This window comes from Schistocerca gregaria, chromosome 2 (assembly GCF_023897955.1).
Source record: "Schistocerca gregaria isolate iqSchGreg1 chromosome 2, iqSchGreg1.2, whole genome shotgun sequence".
Classification (NCBI taxonomy): domain Eukaryota; kingdom Metazoa; phylum Arthropoda; class Insecta; order Orthoptera; family Acrididae; genus Schistocerca; species Schistocerca gregaria.
The window spans coordinates 797,417,982-797,445,142 of NC_064921.1; the positions used below are offsets into that span (position 1 = coordinate 797,417,982).

The window sequence follows — 27,161 nt, forward strand, 5'->3', positions numbered from 1 at the left end:
TTCCTGATCTCCTCAAATTATATAAGGTGAGTCTGGTCCTTAAGAAGGGAAGCAAATCAAACTGCAAACTACAGGCCAATTTCACTAATCCCATTACTATCCAAAGTCTTTGAAAGCACCAGCCAAAGTGACACAGTGTATTGAGGTAGCAACGGTAGAATTTGTATAAAAAATTTACGTAATAATCGTCTTTTAATTGTCCTTTGTTCTTCAAAGTTGGAAGATCATAGGCCATTCTGAAATGCAACTTTTAATACTGGCCTATAGGATGCTCAGCTTCATTTTGTTAAATAATATGAACACTGGTGGACTTGATGTCTTTAAATAGATTATTTTCTGTTGTTTCACTTCAGAATACAAATCAAAATCAACCACAATGCTAACACAACACACATAACTTGCACCCCATTCTTGCCCTTCAAACTCATACTACAAAGTGCCCAAAGACAAAGATTTACCTCTAACAACATGTAGCAAAGAAAACACTGTTGGATATAGACCTATTTGTGCAAAACATACATTTAAAAAATAAAGTACAAATAATTATTTATCGTTGCTTATCTTTTTGAGAAGTCCATAATCATAATAATTACAAGTATTTATATATGTTGATGTTTATACATTTTATTTATTTATTTACACGTCAAGTTCTGTAGGCCCAAATTGAGGAGCAAACCTCCAAGGTCATGGAATATGTCAGTACATGAAATTACGTCATAAAAGTAATAACAGATAAAAATAAAATGTTTATGAACCCAAAAACGTCAGTCCATAAGTTTAAGTAAACACAATCAACAATACAAGAATCAGCTTAATTTTTCAAGGAACTCCTCGACAGAATAGAAGAAGTGACCCATGAGGAAACTCTTAAGTTTTGATTTGAAAGCGCATGGATTACTGCTGAGATTTTTAAATTTGAGTGGTAGTTAATTGAAAATGGGTGCAGCAGTATACTGCACACCTTTCTGCACAAGAGTTAAGGAAGTCTGATTCAAATGCAGATTTGATTTGTGCCTTGTATTATCTGAGTGAAAGCTGCTTGTTCTTGGGAGTAAGCCAATATTGTTAGCAAGAAATGATATATATATATATATATATATATATATATATATATATATATATATATATATATATATATATATTGAGAGGCCATCTTCAAAATACCCAGACTCATGAGTAGGGGTCGACAAGAGGTTCATGAACTTACACCACTTATTGCCTGAGCCACCCGTTTCTGAGCGAGAAATATCCTTTTAGAACGTGAAGAGTTACCCCAAAATATAATACCATACAACACAAGTGAATGAAAGGAAGCAAAGTAGACTAATTTTTGTGTTGAACAATCACTCACTTCAGATACCGTTCGAATAGTAAAAATGGCAGCATTAAGTCTTTGAACAAGATCCTGAATGTGGGCTTTCCACAACAGTTTACTATTTATCTGAACACCTAAAAATTTGAACTGTTCAGTTTCACTAATCATATGCCCATTCTGTGAAGTTAACACATCAGGTTTTGTTGAAATGTATGTTAGAAACTGTAAAAATGAGTCTTACTATGATTTAGCATTAGTTTATTTTCTTCAAGCTATGAACTTAGGTCATGAACTGTACTATTTGAAACTGGGCCAATGTTGCACACAACATCCTTTACTACCAAGCTAGTGTCATTGGCAAACAGAAATATTTTTAAAGTTACCTGTAATGCTAGAGGGTACATCATTTATATAAATAAGGAGCAGGAGTGGCCCCAACACTGATCCCTGGGGCACTGCCCACTTGACTGTACCCCACTCAGACCCCACATCAGACCCATTCTCAACATTGTGAATAATGACTTTTTGCTGTCTGTTGCTGAAGTAAGAGGTGAACCAGTTGTGAGCTACTCCCTATATTCCATAATGGTCCAACTTCTGCAGCAGTATTTTGTGATCAACACAATCAAATGCCTCAGTTAAATAAAAAAATATGCCTATCATTTGAAACCATTTGTTTAACCCATCCAGTACCTCACAGAGGAAAGAGAATATAGCATTTTCAGTTGTTAAACGACTTCTAAAGCTGAACTGTACATTTGATAGCAAATCGTGTGATATTGAATGATCAACTATCCTTACATACACAGGCTTTTCAGTAAACCCTAGCAAACACTAATGTCATAGAAATAGGCCTAAAATTGACTACATTATCATTTTCCCCCTTTTTATAAAGCGGATTTACTACTGAGTACTTTAATCATTCAGGAAAATGACCATTCCTAAACAAAAAATTACAAATATGACTAAATACAGGGCTAACATTTGTAGCAAAGTATTTCAGTACTCTGCTAGGCATGCCATCGTATCCATAACAGTTCTTAGTCTTTAGTGATTTCTACATCTACATCTACATCCATACTCCGCAAGCCACCTGACGGTGTGTGGCAGGGCACCTTGAGTACCTCTATCAGTTCTCCCTTCTATTCCAGTCTCATATTGTCGGTATGCCTCTGTGAGGGCTCTATTCTCTCTTCTTTTATCCTCATGGTCTCTTCGCGAGATATACATAGGAGGAAGCATTATACTGCTTGACTCCTCGGTGAAGGTATGTTCTCAGAACTTCAACAAAGCTACTGAGCGTCTCTCCTGCAGAGTCTTCCACTGGAGTTTACCTGTCATCTCCATACCGCTTTCGCTATTACTAAATGATCCTGTAATGAAGCACGCTGCTCTCTGTTGGATATTCTCTGTCTCTTCTATCAACCCTATCTGGTACGGATCCCACACTGGTGAGCAATATTCAAGCAGTGGCCAAACAAGTGTACTGTAACCTACTTCCTTTGTTTTCGGATTGCATTTCCTTAGGATTCTTCCAATGAATCTCAGTCTGGCTTTGTGTTGGGGAATGCAGTGGTGACCTCGGTCACTCACCCCCCCCCCCCCCGCCCCCCCCCCCCCCCCCCCCACCGCTCCCCACCCCCCTACTACTTCCAACACTTCCGCTCAATAATAATAAATGCACAGGTTTGACTGCCGCACCTTGTATGTACACAGATGATGCTACTTTACTGCATATTAACTATGTACGTGAAGTCCTTGTCAAAAGAATGAATTAGTTAAAGTAGCATCCATTAAGTGCAAATGGTTTACTATTAAATGTAAATAAGATGCAAAATATATTGTTAATTTTTAGAAAAAAATGTAAATTTTTTAAGCATTACACTTGAGACAACAAGCTACCATGAAGGAACCATGTAGAACAAGTAACAGTTAGGTTATCAAGAGTAATATTCATGCTGGAGGGACTGATGTCATGTGTCATCTTCGAATAGGACAGTGTATTTCGCCCTTTTTCAATCTGTTTTAAAGTGTGGATTAATACTCTGGGGAAATAACAAAATAAATAAATAAAGGAAATTTTTGTAATTCAGAAGAAAGCAATTAGAATAATGGCAAAAGGAGAAAGCAGAACTCATTGCAGGCCTTTGTTCAATAAATATACTATTTTAAGTGTAATTATTTTATGTATTCTAGAAAGTGTTAACCCCGAAGACTAGCAAAAACGAACAATAGTCAGACCCACAGGGCAATCAAAATATGTAGCAAACTGTCTAAACATGTCACAAGCATAACAATCAAATCATTTAAGGAAAAGTTCTTCAGCTCTTTCTAATAAACCCACTTTATTCTTTAGAAACATTTTAAGATATGCTAAATACTACAGTGTAAATAATGTCAATAGGTATTATGTAATATTAATAAGTAAATGGACTGAAGAAAGTATATTGCATGTACAAATGCTGAATGACTAATAAAAAATGTGAATCTGTGTGTTTCATCTGCAGGTGTGTCTAGCTTTATAGGCATCAAGCTATTGTTGGTAAAAATTTCCAAACAATGAACACATAAATGTAATTACTGATAAAGCCTAACATCTAATAATCAACTTGATGAAGATGGTACCTGTTCCCGAAAGAACAGATACCATTGATGAGCGTGCAGCTTCTGTAGAATGAAATGATAATTAAATCGAAACCCTTAGCTGCCGACAGGTGTTGTTGATATACATCAATGGGGACAGCTGAAAATGTGTGCCCTGTCGGACTCGAACCCGGGATCTCCTGCATACATGCCAGACGCTCTATCCATCTGAGCCACCGAGGGCACAGAGGACAGTGTGACCGTAAGGACTTATGCCTTGCACGCTTCCCATGAGAACATTCCATTAGGAACACTACGATTGTAGGTTGTAGACAGTTGGGAGTGTTGGTCTCACAGGAAGTGTGCAAAGGATAAGTCCCTGCAGTCGCGCTATCCTCTGTGCCCTCGGTGGCTCAGAAGGATAGAGCATCTGCCATGTTAGCAGGAGATCCCGAATTCAAGTCCCGGTTGGGGCACACGTTTTCGGCTGTCCCCATTGATGTATATCAACAACACATGTCTGTAGCTAAGTATTTTGATTTAATTATCACTTAATCAACTAGATGTTTACACACTTTGGATTTCCATTTACAACTAATGTTGCTGAGATGGTCTGTTGTGACCAGGCAAAACTGCTTTTGTTTGGGCACAACTGTGGGAAGAACGCTCATTGTATCAGAACAGATGGAGTATTACTTTACTCTATTCGACAAATGAATAAAAGATTTACTTAATTTTGATACAGATCTTTGCCCCAGGCCCAATAAATGACAGTTGTTATTGACTAATAAAGCTTCACTTGAGGCACAGGTTAACAAAGTGTTCTGTTGCAGTACAGTGTTCCACATTTAAATGAAAAAGTCCATCAGAAACTTTTAACCATCACATTGGCCCTATGCTATGATCCTGACTCCTTTAGCAAAGGTCATGAACTGGGACAGAGCTCTTGTTAGCTCGACAATATATTGACTTCAGCATGAGGGACTGCTATGCTGATAAGGGAGGCGTGGTCTTCAGGAGTGCCTCCCATACTTCACAATGAGTGGGCATTTGCTCTCAGTGCCCATGCCCTGCCAAGTACAATGATGGAGGGTGAGTTCATTCTTGCAAACTACACCCCAATGATGTTGGTAGAGTTAAGACAGAACTTTCTGCTGAGTGTTCACAACTTGCCATCACACTTTCTTGTATGCCATAGCAGAATTCCTGATTGTGGAAGCTGCATGATGATGGAAAAATTGTGTCACGACACTGGGTGGTAAATTTTCTTTCCAACTGCGTGGTCAAGCATGGTGCACATGTTGTAAAACAACCTGAAGAACTGAATGAGATTTTCACTCTTCAGCAGAGTGTGCGCCGATATGAAACTTCCTGGCAGATTAAAACTGTGTGCACGACCGAGACTCGAACTTGGGACCTTTGCCGTTTGCGGGCAAGTGCTCTACCATCTGAGCTACCAAAGCACGACTCACGTCCGGTACTCACAGCTTTACTTCTGCCAGTATCTCGTCTCCTACCTTCCAGACTTTACAGAAGCTCTCCTGCAAACCTTGCAGAACTAGCACTCCTGAAAGAAAGGATATTGCAGAGACATGGCTTAACCACAGCCTGGGGGATGTTTCCAGAAGGAGATTTTCACTCTTCAGCGGAGTGTGCGATGATGTGCTCTATCAACCTGAAGAACTATTATAAAACAACCTGAAGAGCTATGTCAGAAGCAACTGCTGAGGCAATAGCCCGAACATTGAGGTGAAAATTTTGAAGGATGTCAATATCCTGAGAATCGATTTGAAAACATAGATGAATCAAATGCTGTGTCTGTACTGAGTGGTAGCTGAGCCACCATGTAAACATTTGAATGTTGGGCAGTAGCCTGGATAACAACTCATACTGACATCAGACGATATCGGAGCCCACTGTTGCAGTTTTTGTACTGTCTGAGGTGGGACATGTTTGACAGGATTGAACGAGATCCTCAAAGGCTGATGATATGTGAGCACATAGAACTTCTGACTTAACAAATACTGGAAACACCATAGATAATGGGGAGAACCTCTTTTTCAAGCTGACTTTAGTTACAGTATTTTAGGGAAAAGCAATAGGTCGCTCAGAAAAACCAATTTTATGGGAGAGCACTGCTCTGATCCCATAAGCAGACGTGTCCACACCTAAATTAGCTGGATCAAAGTGAATCAAATATCTGTGACTTAACATTGCCTCTTTCAGTTGCTGAAATGCTTTCTGGCTTTCTTTAGACTGCACAAAAGGAACATTTTTCTGGTACAACTGGTTTAGTGGGGGAACACTTTGTGCAGTGTTAGGAATAAGTTCTGTATAATTGGGGGGGCTTCCCCAGGACTGATTGTAGCTCTTTAATGTTCGGGGGTGCCAGTAGATCTCCAATCACAGACAGATGTGGTCTAGTTGGATTTATAACCTGTGTATTTATTACGTGGCCTAAATACAACAGTATCATCTAAATAGTTGTGCCACAAGGTACTATTACTGTTAACTGTTCCAGGAACAGGTGTGACATAGCTAGGTTTATAACCTGCATATTTATTATGTTGCCTAAATACAAAAACATAGTTTTCACAAGAAGGGACTATTGCTGTTAATTGTTCCAGGAACCACTGAAAAACTGCCAGAGCTTCACCCAGTGGTAACTGTATGTATGCCTCCTGAAAATCTGTCTTTGAAAAGTATTTGCCCCATCCCAGTCTGTTCTTCAATTCCTTCAGAAGTGGAAGAGGCAAAGAACCCACTAGCAAAGAACCCACTACAGTTTGTGTGTTTACTGTTGCTTTAAAGTCCAAACTCGAACGTAAACCACCTGAAGACTTCTTCAGAATGATCAGGGATGATGTTCCTTGGAGTGCAGAAATGGCTTTGATAACTCCATTGTCTTGCCATTGGCCAGCCGCGGTGGTCTAGCGGTTCTAGGCGCTCAGTCAGGAACCGTGCGACTGCTGCGGTCGCAGATTCGAATCCTGCCACGGGCATGGATGTGTGTGACGTCCTTAGGTTAGTTAGGTTTAAGTAGTTCTAAGTTCTAGGGGACTTATGACCACAGATGTTGAGTCCCATAGTGCTCAGAGCCATTTGAACCATTTTTGTCTTGCCATTTTTGCAATTCCTGAGCAACTTGCTCACATAATGCATGTGGGCAGGTCGTGCACGAAAAAATTGCAGCTGTGCATTGCCTTGCACAGTAATGTTAGCTTCAAAGTCGTTAGCTCTTCCTATTCCTGGTTAAAATAGTTCCATGAACTTACTACACAAGTCAGATAGATTACTGTGAGGCCCAGAAACACTAATTTGTAACATATAATTCTGAATGCACAAATTGAATAAATCAAATAAATCTAAGCCAAATATGTTTGCCTGTTTTTAGAGCTTAGTGTGTGGAAAGAAACACATTGTGTCACTCCCTGAAAAGTTGCTGGCAAACTACTCATGCTAAGAACTGGTATTTTTTGTCCGTTAGAAGTAGATAAAATTGAAGTAGGCTGCTGTAGTGGTGGGCTACCGATTTTGTCATGAGTGACTTTATTTATCAGGGAAACAGAAGCACCAGTGTCCATCTGTGACTTAATTATCTTATGTTTCACTTGTAACTGAACAAAAAGTTTGTTTGCCTGCCGTTATGTAGCAGCAAAAGACCACTGCATTGTGGGAGTACGTGGTGTGGCTTGCATTTGAGCAAGTGGTGTTGCCTGCACCGTGAACATTTGTTGACAGTGAAGCTGTAGTTATTGTGTGCTAGCACATTGTGGGGACTAGCGGCTGTTGCCTTTTGCCCTGCCCCTTCTGCACAAACATACAGTTTGAATATGACCTTCACGTCCACATTGAAAGCAACTAGCATTATGGCACGGGCAATATTTCCTATCATGCCTCAAAAAATGCAGAGGACACAATTTTCTCCCAGAGTTTAGTAACACAGGCCATGTGCTACCAGACTGAAAGTTTTTACTTCAGCTGTTCTTAATTTGTCTGAGCACTGTTCTTAGTTACCCGAACACTATCTGTACATAACTGAATGTGTGGTGCACTATGCACAACTGAAACGCAAGAAGCCTTAAAATTAATGTCTGTTGAGTCCACAGTTTTTTGAAATTTCACAATAGACAGAACTAATTTTAAATCAGTGTCAAGCAGCTTCAGAATTGCAGTGCAAATATGTGCATTGGATAAGTTCTGTGTAATGACATCACATAATGTTACCACAATATAGTTAATTCCACATGAACATTTAAACTTGCAATATGTGGAGAGACCTCTAAGTTCTGCTATCCACTGTTGACTGTGTGAGCAGGCTGTTGCTTCAGATGAAAGAATTTAAACATGCAGCTGATTCATGGACCTGATTGTCAAAATAATTGTGTAACAAATTTACAAACTCATTGTACATGATTTTCTCAGGAATAGGTTCTGTGCACGGTTTAACCCAAAAGTGGTATACCTCGGTACCAGAGGTGGACAAAAAAGAGGCATTGTTCTCTGTACCTGTTAATCTGTAGGCTGGGAAGTGTGCCTCTAATTGTGCAGAGTAGTCTGACCATTCTTCATTTTGGCTGTGATATTGGCAAATTTTGGAGGAGCTACTGGCAGCGGGGCTGCTTGTTCGTGGAATAGTGACGTCAGTTGTCTGACAGTGAGCAGCAGGCATTGTGTCTGCTGCACCTGAAACTGTGCATGTTCAGTTAGAGACTAACCTGTGGCAGGTGAGAAATGTTGAAATGTTGTAGGACACACAGTAAGACAACTGCAAGAAGCAGAGCACCAAAATTCAGAAAAAAAGATTTACGCAACAGGCAGGCAGCTGGAATTAGTTTTGAGCCAGTTAAATGCTGATCATTGTTGCCATTTGTTGTGACCAGGAGAAACTACTTTCGTCCGGCCACAACTCTTGAGTCTTTGTTTGCTCACTGAGAAGGCTCATCAACCAAGGACAGATTAAATATTATTTCAAAGAGATAGAGGGGCTGGCCAGTACTTACCTCAGCTCAGTACAGCCGATAGAAACACAAAAAACAATCGAAAATTTAAGTTCCTAGCTTTCGGAATAAATGTTCCTTCATCAGGGAGGAGAGAGGGGAAAGAAAGGGAAGAAGGGAAAGTGGATTTAGTTACTCACAACCCAGGTTATGAAGCAACAGGGAAAGGAAAACAGGGAAGGTAGCAAGGATGGAGGCATGGTTGTCAGAGGGAAGCCAAAGATATTCTACTGCAGGTACTGTTAGCTATCACTTACATCTGTCATCTAAACACTTTCTCTTCTTCAGTGTTATATATTTATATAAATAAATATTTTCGTCACCAACTGTACTTTCCCTTCTTCCCTTTCTTTCCCCTCTCTCCTCCCTGATGAAAGAACATTTATTCCGAAAGCTAGGAACTTAAATTTTCGGTTGTTTTTTGTGTTTCTATCGGCTGTACTGAGCTGAGGTAAGTACTGGCCGGCCCCTCTATCTCTTTGTTGGTAATTGTTTCACATATTTATATGAGATTTTCCATTAATTAGTTAAATATTATTTCACTTTATTACATACTTGAATAAAAGATTTACTTAACTTTGAGACAGATCTTTGCCACAGGATCACTTGATAAGTTATTACTGAAATTGACTATTAAAGCATCATTTGATGCAAATATTAACAAACTGTTCTCTTGCAGTATAAGGTTCCACATTTAAATGAACAAGTCCAATACTATGATGTTGATTCGTTCAGATGAGGTCCTGAACTGGGACAGAGATATTGACCTTCGCATGAGGGCACTGGTATGCTAATAGGGGACATGTGTTCCTTAGGAGTGCCTCCCGTATATCCTTACAGATTGCAGTGAACCCTCCCTGTCTCTGGTATTGATGTGTGTTGCCAACTTTGAATGATAGAAGAATTTTCTTTTTAAAGTAGTGCATACTTTTGAAGGAGAGAGGGACTCACATCAGTGGGAGCTCTTGTTACCTCCGTAGATCAGCCTCTTATCCATGAGGATGGATCACTTAATTTTAAACCTGGTTAACTACTTCCACTGACCACATATTAGAATTCAACTTCTAGCTAGGTCACTAGCTTCAAACCAACTCTGGAAGCCTGGCTGAAACTGAGTGTACAGTCACAATGGCTGTGATTAACAATCTGTTGTTGTAGTCACTGGTGCAAGGAAATGGCGTTCACATTGTTAAGTGACTTATTGTTATTGGTGTTGTTAAATGTCTGGTACGTAGCTAACTCTGTGGGTAATTGGTGACTGCAGATGGATGATGAAATATTACTCACAACTTATGTCAATGTGTAAGTATTTCAGTGAATGTGGTATCTGCCCCCCCCTCCCCCCTCTCCTATTACTCTCCTGTTCTCCAATTTCACTCAGAAACTTCTGTTGTAGATATACACAACAATAACTAGTTTATGAAATCCAAAACTACATATAGCCTAATTTATTTTCATGTTTGTACAAACCCCAATGTGTGGTTACTGTTGTGACATCATTTGGTTGACAAGCACCTTCTTCTTGATAGCGTAATTTAGAAAACAAACACACACACACACACACACACACACACACACACACACACACACACACACACACTGGTGATTTAAAACATTATGCCCACCTGATTATTAGCATGTTAGCTCACCTTTGGAACATGATAAAGCATCAGTTTTGCATAGGATGGATTTGACAAGTACTTGGTTGTTTCCCAGAGATATGTGTACTATAAGGATGGGGAAGGAACTTGGCTGTTCCTGTCTAAATGAGCCATCCTGGTATTTGCCTGGAGTAATGTAGGGAAACCACAGAAAATATAAAAAACTCAGTCAAATTTGGCTGAAAAGACATTAATGTGCCCCTCAAACCTCTGTAGCATGAATCTGCTCTTGATATTTAGATAGTTATTCTGCTGGGAGATGCAATTTGTTGGGAAAGATATCAAGCATGAAAGGCTGCAAGTAGTCTATGATAATGTTCACATAGTTGTGGTGCTTTTGATCACTTGCAAAGGTCACATGAAGTGCAGCGGAATTTTCTGCATAACATAACACCGCGCCCACAATGGCCTGCATCTATGGTGTAGCGCATGATTTGAGCAACCTGGATGATGACGTGTCTGGTCATGATCTTGGACTTGATGTAACAAGATTCCTGTGGCCCCATGAGACGTTTACATTGATCCACAGTCCAATTTTGATGATATCCACTGTAATCATAATAAGCAATGTCTCACATGAGTATGCAGCATCTCTTGTACATCACAGTGATCATTCAGCAACTGATTCTGTTAATGCCTCTCATATACCATTACATGCGTGGTAACAACACTAAATGTGAACATCAGTAATACACTCTGGTGGCTATTCCACCAGCGTGCAGAGGTAACTTGCATGATGTAACCATTGTTTTCTACATTTTGCAGAAGTAGTTCATTAGACAGTATAATCTATAATCTCAACATAGTTAATTACAATGAAAACATCCACTCAGTCAAATGCTGATAATTTTTCTGTAGAGAACATGGACTGGTTCCAAACAGCCTTTGACTGAGAAATAATAACTTAAAACTGGGATCTTTCATACTACCTTGATAAATGAATAAATAAATAAAGTATGGGAGGGACACTGCTTACATTGCTGAGGAACTACTTGTGATGTATAAGTGGAGGTCTGCTTTTCAAACTCTTCCCTTATGTTTAACAAGTTTTGTCAAAATCAACTCAGTGATCATGGACAAACAGTTTATTATATTGTTCTTGAGATTATGTTGGGAGGCAAAATTGGCTGAGTTCCTGCACAACTTCATGAAAAGTACATGCAGAACAGCTGCAGCAATGAAAGGAACATATGGTGAGACGTGTGGACCCAGATGGGTTATAGAGCAAAGGCAACAACCACCAATTGAAGGCAATTAGTAAGTATACAGTGCAAGGACACATCTGTAGTAAACTGCTTTGCCACTTTTGTGTCACAGTAGTTTAACATGAATACTTGATAGTAACAGTGCATAAAATACCAAATGGAACGAACAGTTAGATTTGCTTACTACAAATCAGGTGGCAGGCGTTGTTTCTTTGGTAGGATGCTGAGAAGCAGATGTTTTCCTATAGCATGTACTGCTTCTGAAATGTCTTGCATCTGCTGCATCTGTGTCAGACTGATTGATTAGATGTTATTCTGACTTAGTGATCCATATGTTAACACTGCATTCAATCCACAACAATGACAGTGTTGAGAGGAAACATTGCAAAGTACAAACCTCTTTCAGGGCAAATGGCTACCATGCTGTGACAACAAAAGTAAAGATAAAGAGTACCAGGAAGAACTGCTGAGGCAGTTTGGTGACTTATCATACATACAAGGCTTTAGTGATAGGATGGTAAAGATCCTACACTGATGGTGGAGGGGGGAGGAGGGGCGGCTCAGACTCATCTACTAAACAACAATAAAATAAGAGACTTCTTGAGTATATGAGTTTTGCTATGATTGTGGACTAGTCTGTATTAGTGAGATATGGAGAACAAGTGATACAAATGGCTTGGTTGGTGATCTAAATTGATGGTGGGAGAATGTCAGACAGATGTGGTACATCCATACAATTTCTACATCTATATGACTACTCTGCAATTCACATTTAAGTGCTTGGCAGAGGGTTCATCGAACCACACTCATACTATCTCTCTACTATTCCACTCCCGAACAGCGAGCGGGAAAAACGAACACCTACTTTAACAAGCCCATGTGATTATTCAGCATCTTCCGGCATAATTCATGATGAAATTATTCATGGGTGAACAGCCGGATGTCAGTGTACCAACAGACACTATATTTCAGCAAGTGATCATATTAGCATTATCATTGATGCATTTACTGATTGGGGTTGATGCAGCACTTTTATCTCCCCCCCACCCCCCTCTCCCCCAACTGTCCAGCCTCTCACTGTACCCACTGTCTGTGCCCAGCATCTTGTCTCCCCATCCTCTCACTGGCATGTTGCTCCATCCAGTATTCACACCAGTGGATGTTCACACCTCTGCTGTTGCTTCCACCTGCTCCTGAAGTCAGCTTGTTGTGTTTCCTCTTTTTAATCAAAGTGCCGGTTCTGAAGTGTTACTAGGAATGTAGCCACTATCGCTTATTCAAATCTTGATTTAATGACACTGTTCCAGAAGTTAAATGGCCGTGTCAGGAACTTAGTATGGTCAGAATCCATTCTGTGCATTTGCGATAGGTGGTGTTCCATGACTGCCAGCTTGTTAAGCTGCCACAATCTGGTGTGCCATTGGGGTTTTCGGAATGATCTTTGGCACTACACATCATCTGACCTATATATGTCTTGTCACATTTGTAGATGGATTTCCCAAGGTCCATAGTCTATAGGCCAAGGTTGTCTGTGCCACAACCAAGCAGAACCTGTGTTCTAGATGGTGGGTGGAGGACCATCTTTACTATTCAACATATGTCTCCAGCTGTCCAACTAGTTCAATTCCTGGACATGGGAATGGATTGATGGTGTCACGTGGGCCACAGGTTTGCACCCACTCCTAAATCCACACTTATCTCTGACATCATCATCTGCACGTGTGACATCTGAATCAGTTGAAGTACGTGGCGTGAAACCTATCATGCTCTAATCTGAAAGAAACCTGTAAAAACAAACATCTGTAGCACTGAGATGGCAGCCATACAGGAAATAAGAGAAGATCCATATATTGTTATCTGACCAGAAAACACAGCCAAAACAACTGTGGTCCTGTCTTACCAGAATTACATTGAGAAGATACGGGACCTGTTCGTACTGGAAAATTGACATTGATCCTACCAAGAGGGTGGGAACACTATGGTACTTTGGAAAGAATCCAGTTTGCCAAACGAAGTTGTTAAGAAACTACAATAGAGAGCTTCAGTTCCACTAAGACTTAATGAACTTCAAAGGTTCACGAAAACTGTTATGAGCAATGGTAGCATTGGTGCCCTAACTTAATCAATTTCTAAATACGTGATGGATTTGATTAGCCCTTACTTTGGGAAGAGTTCATTTTGTACTCACAACTCTGTGAATTTTGTTGGGTGCCTTAACAACTTTAACCTTAATGATAACAATGTCCTTGTGAGATCTGACATTGTCTCTTTTCACCAGACTGCCATAAAGAATCCGTGGAACTTGTTCGCTTAGAAATTTGGTGTAGAGATGACACACCTTTTTATGCATCTCTTGGTGTTGACATACTTTCATCTCAACAGTGGTTACTATGGCAGATGGAAGGAGTAGCAATGGGGACTCTATTTTCACCAGTTTCTGCAAACATGGATGTAGGAGATCTTGAAGACAAAACCTTGCAGTCTACCAGTGTAAATCAACCTATTTTTTGTAAGATGTAGACAATACTTTTATCGTACGACCACTTGGAAGAGACAAGCAGAATGAGTTCTTCATAAATCACTGTTTCATGGACTATAACACCAACTTAACCATGGAAGTCAAAGTGGATGGAGTTCTTCTCTTTCTGGATGTCCCAGTAAAAAGAAGAGCAGATGGCACATTGCACCACAGCATGTATTGGAAGAAGACACACACCCCTCTAATTACCTGGACAGCTGAAATTACCCAGCACAGAGGAATGGGGTGTTCAAAACATTGGTACATAGGGCATGTACCCTCTCTGATAATAAAAGTCTCAACCAAGAACTTGAACATCTGAGGACAGTGATTTGGAAGAACAGCTGCACAGGGTGGCTAATTCAGAGAGCACTAGGTCCTACACTCACTGTACAACTGGAGGAACAGAAGTGGAAGCTCAGGAGAATGCAGCCATTCTGTTTATCCCATTAAAGATTAAAGATAGGATGATTTCTCCAAAAAGACCATGTGAAGACATTCTTCCTCTTCCCAGCTAAAATATCAGCACTGTTTGGTAGTGTTGAAGACAATCTTGGACTTTGGAAACCTTGTGTCTACCACATGCATTGACAATGTGGCAACACACATAAAGGCTAGATAATGTATACTGTCAAAGATCATTGTTGAGAACACCAACAACACACTAGATTGCAGGGTCATGGAACATTGCCTGTCTGATCACACTGAAAGAATTCTGATCATAAGAAGATCTATTGAAATTCAAATAAGGAAGTCTCTGATCAGTTTTAATGGTGGCTACATCCATAGTGAGGCTTGGGAACCTGCACTTAGTCTGATTAGGAAGAGGTAGAGATTAGGAAGAGATAGGAGGTAGTCAACAATGAACTGACTTCAGGGACAAGTGGAGTAACAGCAGGGGTGCTGCCAGCACACATCCCTTGGCATGAAACCTCGGAGATGGAGCAACATGTCAGTTGGAGAAAAAGGGGGGGGGGGGAGATGGGAGAGAGATGCTAGATGCAGATGGCAGACAGAGCAGCAGATTGGAGGGAGGAAAGAGAAAGATAGCAACACTGCACCAACCCCTAAGTAGTAAGTCCATCAGCACACTTGTTGTTGGCAATAAGGTCAATTACTGACATACAGTGTATCTAAAAAAAATGTATGAACACTTTGAATCAATATAAAAACTTTATCTATGGAAATAGAGACACGTTTGAAGGCTTGAATTACAGAAAAAATGTGCTTCAAAGAATCTTGTTCACAATTGATCAAATTGATGGCCATCATTTTCCAGACAAAATGATAATGCGAACCAGTGGATTGGCAAACATCATAAAACATTTCTTTTGGAATTTCACAATATTGTCATTCAATTTCCAATTTCAAAGCACCGTTTGTACTGGGTTTTGTGCGATAAATTCTGTACTTGAGGCATCCCCATAAAAAGAAGTCCATTGATGTGAGGTCTGGGTAACCCACAGCGTATTTAATTCTATCCCTTCATGCAAACCATGTGTTTGGAAAAACTGCATCGAGATGGGTTCTTACATTGCAGTGGTAGTGGGGAGGTGCTTCACCTTGCTGAAAGTAAATCTCATCATTAGTAAACATCTCCTCAGTGTGTGGACGGATGGACTCCTGCAGCATGGTTAGGTACCTGTCATCAGTGGCAGTTTTGTAAACTTAAAAAGAAAAAAGAAAAGGTCCTATGATGCCCAATGCTGGTATCCCACACCACATTGTTACCCCCTGTAAGTTTAAATATTGTTGAGCAATAATATGGGAATTAACAGGACCCAGGCAGTTATGGCAATTAATTGTGTCGTTTAATTTAAAGGTGGCTTCATAGCCCCAGCCAACAATATGTGGAAAACCTGCATCTTCTGTAAATTCTGCCAGGTACCATTCACAGAACTGAACTCTCCGGTCTGTATCGTCTTCGTTGAGAGCATGAATTACTGCTGGTATGTAGTATTTACAGCATGGATGTTTCAAGATGCAATGAATGCTATCTTTTGAGATGTGTGTCATTTTCCGTAGAGTTTTCTGTGGGGATCCAGTGAGGGTTTCCTGCGTCTGCTTTTCTTTTCTAAGGCTGGTGGACAACTGTGGTCATCCAGAACATTTCTTGTTGATGGTGTATACAGGGTGGTCCATTGATCATGATAGGGCCAAATATCTCACGAAATAAGCATCAAACTAAAAAACTACAAAGTGCGAAACTTGTCTAGCTTGAAGGGGGAAACCAGATGGCATGGTTGGCCCGCTAGATGGTGCTGCCATAGGTCAAACGGGTATCAACTGCGTTTTTTTAAAATAGGAACCCCCATTTTTTAATTACATATTCATGTAGTACGTAAAGAAATATGAAAGTTTTAGTTGGATCACTTTTTTCACTTTGTATTAGATGGTGCTGTAATAGTCACAAATATACGGCTCACAAATTTAGACAAACACTTGGTAACAGGCAGGTTTTTTAAATTAAAATACAGAACATAGGTAAGTTTGAACATTTTATTTCGGTTGTTCCAATATGATACATGTACCTTTGTGAACTTATCATTTCTGAGAATGCATACTATTACAGAATGATTACCTGTAAATACCACATTAATGCAATAAATGCTCAAAATGATGTCCGTCAACCTCGATGCATTTGGCAATACGTGTAATGACATTCCTCTCAACAGCGAGTTGTTCCCCTTCTGTAATGTTCGCACATGCATTGACAATGCGCTGGTGCATGTTGTCAGGCGTTGTCGGTGTATCACAATAGCAAATATCCTTCAACTTTTCCCACAGATAGAAATCCGTGGACATCAGATTCGGTGAACATGCGGGCCATGGTATGGTGCTTTGACGACCAATGCACCTTCATGAAATACGCTATTCAATACTGCTTCATATGCACACGAGCTATGTGCCGGACATCCATCATGTTGGAAGTACATCGCCATTCAGTCATGCAGTGAAACATCTTGTAGTAACATCGGTAGAACATTACATAGGAAATCAGCATACATTGCACCATTTAGATTGCCATCGATAAAATGGGGGCCAATTATCCTTCCTCCCATAATGCCGTACCATACATTAACCAGCCAAGGTTGCTGATGTTCCACTTGTCGCAGCCATTGTGGTTTTTCCGTTGCCCAATAGTGCATATTATGCTGGTTTAGGTTACCACTGTTGGTGAATGACACTTCATCGGCAAATAAAATGCATGTAAAAAGTCTGTCATCGTCCCGTAATTTCTCGTGTGCCCAGTGGCAGAACTGTACATGATGTTCATAGTCATCACCATGCAATTCCTGGTGCATATAAATATGGTACGGGTGCAATCTCATGTTGATGTAGCATTCTCAACACCGACATTTTTGAGATTCCTGATTCTCTCGCAATTTGTCTGCTACTGATGAACAGATTAGCCGCGACAGCAGCTAAAGCACCTACTTGGGCATCAGCATTTGTTGCAGGTCGTGGTTGATGTTTCACATGTGGCTGAATACTTCCTGTTTCCTTAAATAATGTAACTATCTGGAGAACGGTCCAGACACTTGGATGATGTCGTCCAGGATACTGAGCAGCATACATAGCACATGCCTGTTGGGCATTTTGATCACAATAGCCATATATCAACACGATATCGACCTTTTCTGCAGTTGGTAAACGGTCCATTTTGGTAAAGGGTCCATTTTAACATGGGTAATGTATCACAATGCAAATACCGTCTGCACTGGTAGGAAGTTTCATGATACCACGTACTTATATGTTTATGACTATTACGGTGCCATCTATCACAAAGCGAAAAAAGTGGTCCAACTTAAACATTCATATTTCAATACGTACTACACGAATGTGTAATAAAAAATGGGTTGTTCCTATTTTTAAAAAAACACAGTTGATAGCCATTTGACTTATGGCAGTGCCATCTAGTGGGCCAATCATAGTGCCATCTGGGTTCCCCCTTCAAGTTTGATGAGTTTCGTTCTTTGTAATTTTTTCATTTGATGCTTATTTCGTGAGATATTTGGCCCTGTCACTATCAATGGACCACCCTGTATACTTCCATTTGCTTCAAATGTATCTCTGATGTGAGCAATGCTCTCATGCAGTGGTGGCAGTTTATTAAAGTCCCTTCTGAAATGTCTTTGTGCTTCCACTGTGTTCTCAGTTTTCCAATAACATTTAGGGACAAACCTTCTCTGTTCAAAGCTAAATCATTCTCCGGTCATTCTCTTTCTTTAGTTACACCTTAAAAACAAAAAATTCAACACATTATGGACAGTAAAGTGTTAGTACACTTTTTTGAGACACCCTGTATTGTGCCTGTGGTAACACGGTTCACGTTTTCTGTCGCACTTCACATAGCATAGACCGGGAACTGTCTCCTAGGCATGCCCAATGTGAACTCACTGGGCACGGCACATGCTGCCTGAGTTGTTGTTGTTGTTGTTTTTCCGCCGGCAGAGGTTGTGGCCGAATTCACGCGTGCCCTCTGGTGGACGGGACTCTACTTGCGGCAACTACTGCCCGTGACGCACTGTGCCAATGTGCGCCCCCCGTGATCTTTCTGGTGGTTACTGCAATGCCCATTGGACACACACATCTGGCTGTTCATTCATGAACTGTTTCGTTATAAACAAGTCCCTGATTTGGCTAGGCAGTTACTCATCACAAAGTGAAATAAGAAAGCCTGTCAGGATAGTAAATTGACTGTACAACATGAGCAGTGAGGAGTGCTACAGACTGTAACTGTCACAGTTGTCAGTTATTGCAAGCCGGTGGACTGAAAGTGCTTGGAGCCGTAACCCCACACTGCAGGTGACAGGCACTAATGACTGCTCTAAGGAGCTTCTGGCCACTAAGTAACCAACAATACATCATGATGTCAGCTTCCACTGTATTCGCTGATGACAAACAATAATAATTCACATCAAATATTCTAGTAATAGCACCTGATTTAACTCAGTTTGCCAAAATGTCCAGTCGTCATTTTCAAATAATAAATGTATAGCACAACTGCAAACCACACATCACCCTGATGGAGGCCGCCTGCAGTAATAGCTGACACGTCAAAAGTTTTATTAACATACTTGATACGACCATGCTACCAGAAGAGTTTTGTTGACATTAATTAGTATTGAGAACCAGTTTTGAAGTATGTAGTTTTTGCACAAGAGCCAGGGTGGAGTCAGAATAGGTATTTAGTGTATCTGATTATAGAATGGGACAAATGTAGTCAGAATAGGTATTTAGTGTATCTGATTATAGAATGGGACAAATGTGTCTACCTATTTAGTGTATTTGATTATAGAATGGGACAAATGTGTCTACAGAGCTTCAAAAATTACCATTAAGGATACTGTGAAATAAATTACATAAAATATATATGGATAATTTTAAAAAAAAACTTTTAAAGAATATTCATAACATTACATGTCAGTACATTACTTTTTTGCAGAATTTTTGATAAGGCAGAAGGAACGGAGATTGGTCAAGAATTGTTAATGCCATACTTGTCTCCTTTTTTGAAAAGAGGAATAAATTCAGTAATTTTGAAAACATCTGGAAACAGCCTGTAATTAGGGAACTATTAATTATATCACAAAGTGGAATTATAATTAGTAGAGCAATTTTTTAGTAACACAAAGGACATGCCATCAATACTAGATGAATATAAGCTGATTGCTACTGCCACTGATAATTTTCAGCACTTCTTCTTGAGGTACTGGAGTTAGAAACATTGACGTGCTTGATTTTTTAAACTCAGTGGGAAAAGTCAGTGCCTGTGAAATAATCTGTGATGAAATATTAAAAGCATTACTTGAAAAATGCTTGTTAAGAGATTTACTTATCTTCTTTGCATCTCATATTTTAGTTCCATTTAGTTTTAGTTATATCAAGGATCGTCGCCTTTTGGTGACCTGTGGGCCTGATTATATACCTACTTAGGCTCACGGGCTGCCTCATCATGTGTCACTACAGCAATGCTCCTAGCACGTAAAGTCAAACCTATTGTGTCCATTTCCATATATATTGGGCGATGCACCAACATTTGTGGTACCCATTTCTTGACATGCCATGCCAACAAATTATGCCTCAAAACACATTTTTTTATTACATTTATTTTATATTCACCCCATCTTCAGATGTTTACATTTATTTACGTGATGTGAACATTGATTTTTCACTTATGATATTTTACAATAGCTGTCTTGAAACTTCTGTTGCAAAATTTTGCAACACCGTTGATAAAGAAACAATGTTCACTGAAGATGGAATGCCAGGAATCTGGCAATGTCATCATGGAAAAATAAATGCCTATAGAAGCAACTGGCTGCAGCTAATTGATTATGAATTACATCAGTTTCAATGGTTACACTGTTCTAATAAATGCACAACAGACAAGAATTATTTGCTAATGTAAATATGAGAAAGGAGGGAAAAACCAAATACAGCAATGAGAGAGGCAGATTCAGTCAACAAGCAATTAGGAGTAACTTAGAAATTTTTGGTTACAGTCAGACCACTCGAGTGTTTGGAATTTAGTGTGATGACATCCACAAACACTATTAACACATATTTTTTAAATACATGTTTAAAAATATTGTTGATGACGACAAATCATAGAAATATGCTAAAATGCTTCCTGGATGGAATACAATGCAAGCACATCACTCTCTCTCCTGCAGATTTTTTCCACAGTCTGAGTTGAGACCAGTCACAGGGCAGATCCAACTCATGGCCCCCTGGTTGCCCACCCATGTACTAGATCATTTGGACCTTCTTTAAAACCTCAAGTTCCAAGGGTCCCTGTAACAACATCCCAGACTGCCTTATATATATATTGTTAGAATTTTTTATACAGTTATTGTTTGTATTTTTCTCACCCTTATGAGTTGTCTAAGTATCTTTTGTATTTGTTTTAAATATATAAAACCTGGAATAATTCCTATCTTTGCTTTCTGCATACAGTTTTCTTTTCATGGGAAAAGAGCTGATTATTCCACTTGTAATCAGGCCTTTAAAACTGATTAATTTGTGCTAGAAAAGTTACTAGTCTTTTAAGGAGAAAGGCAATATTAAAATAATGGGCCACAGTGCCCAGAAATAATTTTGCCTGCTTATTAGTATTATCCTCATTGAACACTCCCAGGATTTGTGATACAACTTAAATCTAAACAATTCTAAATTTTGGGCATCTTTAATTAAATTAAACTCCTGTAGATAACTCCCAGCTTTGTCAGAGGTGATACAGCGGCACAACTCCAATTTTATTGAGATCCCTTGGTGACCAGGCAACCTGTTAGATGTATTCTCAGTATTTAATAATGGTGTGGAGATGCTGAGTCGCAGACAGGCAGAATAAAAAGACTACTATACATTTGAGCTTTTGGTTAAAAGGTCTTCTTCTAAAGCAGAAAACACATGCACATTCACACAAGAACATCTCACATACACATGACCACTGTCTCTGGTCACTGAGGCTGGACTGCAAGCAACTGTGACTGATGGGAGAAACAATCTGTAAGTGGTGGAGTAAGGAGGAAGCTAGGGCTGGGAGGATGAAGGACAGCGGTTGGGGAAGGGTGTGTCAAAAGATTTGAGGGAAAGGGGTGGGAGTGGAAAAGGAGAGAAGTAGTATAGAGGAAATAGACTCGGGGGTGCATTGATGAAATAGAAGGCTGTGTAATGCTGGGATGGGAGTGGGGAAGGGGATATATGGGTGAAGGACAGGGGTTAGCAAAAGCTGTGGCTAAGGGGGGGGTATCAAGGAACTTAGAATATATTGCAGTGAGAGTTCCCACCTGAACAATTCAGAAATTCTGGTCTTGGTAGGAAGCAGCCAGATGGAACAAGCTGTGAAGCAGTCATTGAAATGAAGCATATTGTGTGTTGGGGTGCCTGTTCAGCAACTGGGTCATCCAGCGTTCTCTTGGGCACATTTTGTCGGTGGCTATTCATGTGAAAAGATAGCAAGTAAATTGAATAGTTTAGCATTTTCAATGTGTATTTTCTCAGGTGCCACAAACACAGACACCAGAAAGATAGTGTATCACTTTTATTTTAAGTCTTCATTATGGCACAATCTTTGGGAGAACTCAACAGATGTCACATGGGTACTAGTATTGCAAAAGAAAATAAGATGGAACATATGTTTTGCCAAATTTTCATTTCCTGCATATTTGTGATGTCTTGATTTTCTTACATAGAAAAAAACATACACTTGAAACTTTCATTTTTCACCACAGTTGTAGCACTTATCACAGAGAGAATTCTAAACTTTCCGCATGCTGTTTAAAACCCTATGCCAAAACATCAAAGGATATGGATTTAAACATTTACAGTGAATTAAAAGACAGGAATATATTTCACATGGAGCTTGATACATCGAAAAGATTTCTGTTTACTCCTATAGTGGAAAAGTATTTCATTCCATATAATAGAGGGAAACATTCCACATGGGAAAAATATATCTAAAAACAAAGATGATGTGACTTACCAAACAAAAGCGCTGGCAGACAAACACAAACATACACACAAAATTCAAGCTTTCGCAACCAACGGCTGCTTCTTCAGGAAAGAGGGAAGGAGAGGGAAAGACGAAAGGATGTGGGTTTTAAGGGAAAAGGTAAGGAGTCATTCCAATCCTGGGAGCGGAAAGACTCACCTTAGGGGGAAAAAAGGACAGGTATACACTCACACATATCCACCTGCACATACACAGACACTAGCAGACATTTGTAAATGCAAAGAGTTTGGGCAGAGATGTCAGTCGAGGCAGAAGTACAGAGGCAAAGATGTTGTTGAAAGACAGGTGAGGTATGAGTGGCAGCAACGTGAAATTAGCGAAGGTTGAGGCCTGGCGGATACCGAGAAGAGAGGATATACTGAAGGGCAAGTTCCCATCTCCGGATTTCGGATAGGTTGGTGTTGGTGGGAAGTATCCAGATAACCCGGACAGTGTAACACTGTGCCAAGATGTGCTGGCCGTGCACCAAGGCATGTTTAGCCACAGGGTGATCCTCATTACCAACAAACACCGTCTGTCTGTGTCCATTCATGCAAATGGACAGTTTGTTGCTAGTCATTCCCACATAGAAAGTGTCACAGTGTAGGCAGGTCAGTTGGTAAATCACATGGGTGCTTTCACACGTGGCTCTGCCTTTGATCGTGTACACCTTCCGGGTTACAGGACTGGAGTAGTTGGTGGTGGGAGGGTACATATGACAGGTTTTACACTGGGGTCGGTTACAAGGGTAAGAGCCAGAGGGTAGGGAAGGTGGTTTCTGCATTTCCTCATTTGTAATATTGTCTTTAAGCACCAGATCTGTTCCGCACATGAGCGCCCTTTTCTGAATCCGGCCTGGTATTCACCAATTAGTGTATCTGCTTGGGATTCTATCCTGTTTAAAAGCGCTTTGGAAAGGATTTTGTAAGCGACTGGGAACAGGGAAATTCCTCTGTAACTGTTCATGTCTGTCTTGTCGCCCTTTTTGTGTAACGGGTGAATTAGAGCGCATTTCCAGTCCTTTGGTATCTGCTCCGTTATCCATATGTCTGACATTATATGGTGTAATTTCTGCATAAGCATAGGATAGTTTAGTTTCCAGAACTCAGCAATGATCCCATCTTCTCCTGGTGCTTTGTTATTTTTGAGCTGCTTGACTATCTCCATAATTTCTTCAAGATCCGGGGCATGTGAGTCTGGGTGTGTGAATACTGAGGAAGAGAAGACATGTTTTTCTTGGGGTGGTTCGCAGTTGAGGAGGGAACTGAAATATTGGGCTAAGACTTTGCAGTTATTTTTCGTATTGGTTTCCAAAGAGCCATCGGGTTTCTTGAAGCACAAGCTAGGTGCTTGGTATCCCTGTAAGTCTTATAAAAATTTCTTGTATTATTTTCGATGAAATCCTGCTGGATTTCAGAGAGTCTGTTGTTGTCATATCCCCATTTTTCTTTTCTAATTATTTTTGAGGTCTGTTTTTGGGTTTTAATAAAGTTCTCTCAGTTTTCTTCAGTTTTGTGACTGCTAAATTTTTTCCATGCAGTTATTCGGTTGTCGACTGCCTCATCACAGGTTGCATTCCACCAGTGATGTTTCCTGATACTAAGGGGTTGTTCTAATTTAAGAGCTTCCTGAATTTTCTCTGTTAGTTTCTTCCAGTGTGTTGTTTTTTCAGGATTATCTTTGTTGAGTTGCAGTTATTCCAGATCTGGTTTGGTACTTTTGGGTGGCCTTTTTAGAATTCTGTTGGGTTGGAATTTTGTTTTTATTTGGAGAAGATGATGATCTGATTCAAAGACACCTTTGTGGATTCTGATGTTTCGAATTTCTTTTATGTTTTCTTTGGAAATTGCGACATGGTCTATTTGGTATTCACCCTGTCTAAGACAGGGTGATCTCCATGTGGTTAATTTATGTGCAGGTTTTTGAAACTGGGTACTCATTATTTTAAGTCCAAAGTTTCTGCAGAAATCGATTAGTTTTTCACTATTCTTGTTGGTACGTTTGTGTTTGGTGTGGGGTCTGGTGGTATCTCTGAATTTTTTTTCCTTCCCTAATTCTGTGTTAAAATTGCGTACTAAGATTTTCACATGGTGCCTAGGTACTTTATTTGTTGTTTCTTCTAGTGTTTCCCAGAAATTGTCCACTGTTTCTGGGTAGATTTTACTGTGGTGATTTGTGGGGGCGTGCACATTGATCAGAGTGTATGCTTTATTAGCTGATTTTACTGATAACAGGGAGACTCTTTAAATTGGGAGACGTGAAGTCAATAACTGAGTCGAGTACGGAACTGTGTACGGCGAGTCCTGTTCCGAAAAGTGGTAGTTTGTCTCTTACTTTTTTGGCAGGTTTGCCCTTGTAGATCCTGTAATTCTCCGTGTTAAAGTGTCCTTCATCTGTGAATCTTGTCTCTTGCAGTGCAGTGATTTTCAGGTTAAATTTTCCCATTGCGTTGGTAAGTTGCTGTAATTTGCCTGTTTTAGTGAGGGTGTTCACATTAATTGTACTAATAAAATTTTTACGTTTCATTTTGAGAGTGTGAGGAGTTTTTGAGAAGCTCCGATTCTTCTCCACATGGTGTCCCTGATCCCCCAGAATCCGATGATCAGGTGAATCCAGTCCATCAAGTGGTGCCTGGGGTAGTGACTCTGTGGTCGTCTTTTCCATCATGCGTTCAAGTTGAATTTTAGTTTTTGTGGTGATCTCTGTTGAGACCACAGGTATACGACTCGATTTTTGAGTTTGAGAAGATTTTGTGCAGCCGCCTCAACTAGAGGAACAGACGCTAACCACTGGCCGCCAGATGTTGAACAGACACCACTGGGTTTTTTGGTTTTTGGTCTGCCTTGGGTATTTCATTTCCCCAGTACCACCTATATCTAGGAAGCTTTACCCTATCCACCACCCCGGTAGGCGCCTGATGGGGGTACCAACAACCCCACATATATATATTAAAAACAAAGATTCCAAGACTTACCAAGCGGGAAAGCGCCGGCAGACAGGCACATGAACAAAACACACAAACACACACACAGAGTTACTAGCTTTCGCAACCGATGGTTGCTTCTTCAGGAAGGAGAGGGAAAGACGAAAGGATGTGGGTTTTAAGGTAGAGGGTAAGGAGTCATTCCAATCCCGGGAGCGGAAAGACTTCCCTTAGGGAAAAAAAGGACAGGTGTACACTCGCGCACACACACACACACACACACACACACATATATCCATCCGCACATACACAGACACAAGCAGACATATTTAAAGGCAAAGAGTAAGGGCAGTGATGTCAGTCGAGGCGGAAGTGCAGAGGCAAAGAAGTTGTTGAAAGACAGGTGAGGTATGAGCGGCGGCAACTTGAAATTAACGGAGGTTGAGGCCTGGCGGAAATCGAGAAGAGAGGATATACTGAAGGGCAAGTTCCCATCTCCGGAGTTCGGATAGGTTGGTGTTGGTGGGAAGTATCCAGATAACTCGGACGGTGTAACACTGTGCCAAGATGTGCTGGCCGTGCATCAAGGCATGTTTAGCCACAGGGTGATCCTCATTACCAACAGACACTGTCTGCCTGTGTCCATTCATGTCAATGGACAGTTTGTTGCTGGTCATTCCCACATAGAAAGCTTCACAGTGTAGGCAGGTCAGTTGGTAAATCACGTGGGTGCTTTCACACGTGGCTCTGCCTTTGATCGTGTACACCTTCCAGGTTACAGGACTGTAGTCGGTGGTGGTGGGAGGGTGCATGGGACAGGTTTTACACCGGGGGCAGTTACAAGGGTAGGAGCCAGAGGGTAGGGAAGGTGCTTTGGGGATTTCATAGGGATGAACTAAGAGGTTACAAAGGTTAGGTGGATGGCGGAAAGACACTCTTGGTGGAGTGGGGAAGATTTCATGAAGAATAGATCTCATTTAATGGCAGGATTTGGGGAAGTCGTATCCCTGCTGGAGAGCCACATTCAGAGTCTGATCCAGTCCTGGAAAGTATCCTGTCACAAGTGGGGCACTTTTGTGGTTCTTTTGTGGGAGGTTTTGGGTTTGAGGGGATGAGGAAGTGACTGGTTATTTGCTTCTGTACCAGGTCGGGAGGGTAGATGCGGGATGCGAAAGCTGTTTTCAGGTTGTTGGTGTAATGGTTCAGGGATTCTGGACTGTAGCAGATTCGTTTGCCATGAAGACCTAGGCTGTAGGGAAGGGACCGTTTGATGTGGAATCGGTGGCAGCAATCATAATGGAGGTACTGTTGCTTGTTTGGTGGGTTTGATGTGGACTGATGTGTGAAGCTGGCCATTGGATCGAACCTTATGGGAAAAAAAGGACAGGTATACACTCGCGCTCACACACACACACACACACACACACACACATATCCATCTGCACATACACAGGCA

At 40.5% G+C, this 27,161-nt stretch overlaps 1 protein-coding gene across 1 annotated transcript in view; it reads left to right on the top strand.

The window, feature by feature from the left end:
- The window catches only part of LOC126335984 (dynein beta chain, ciliary-like), a 782,187-nt gene that overhangs the window by 144,123 nt on the left and 610,903 nt on the right, over nucleotides 1-27,161 (top strand). The gene's annotated exons all lie outside the window — the stretch shown is intronic.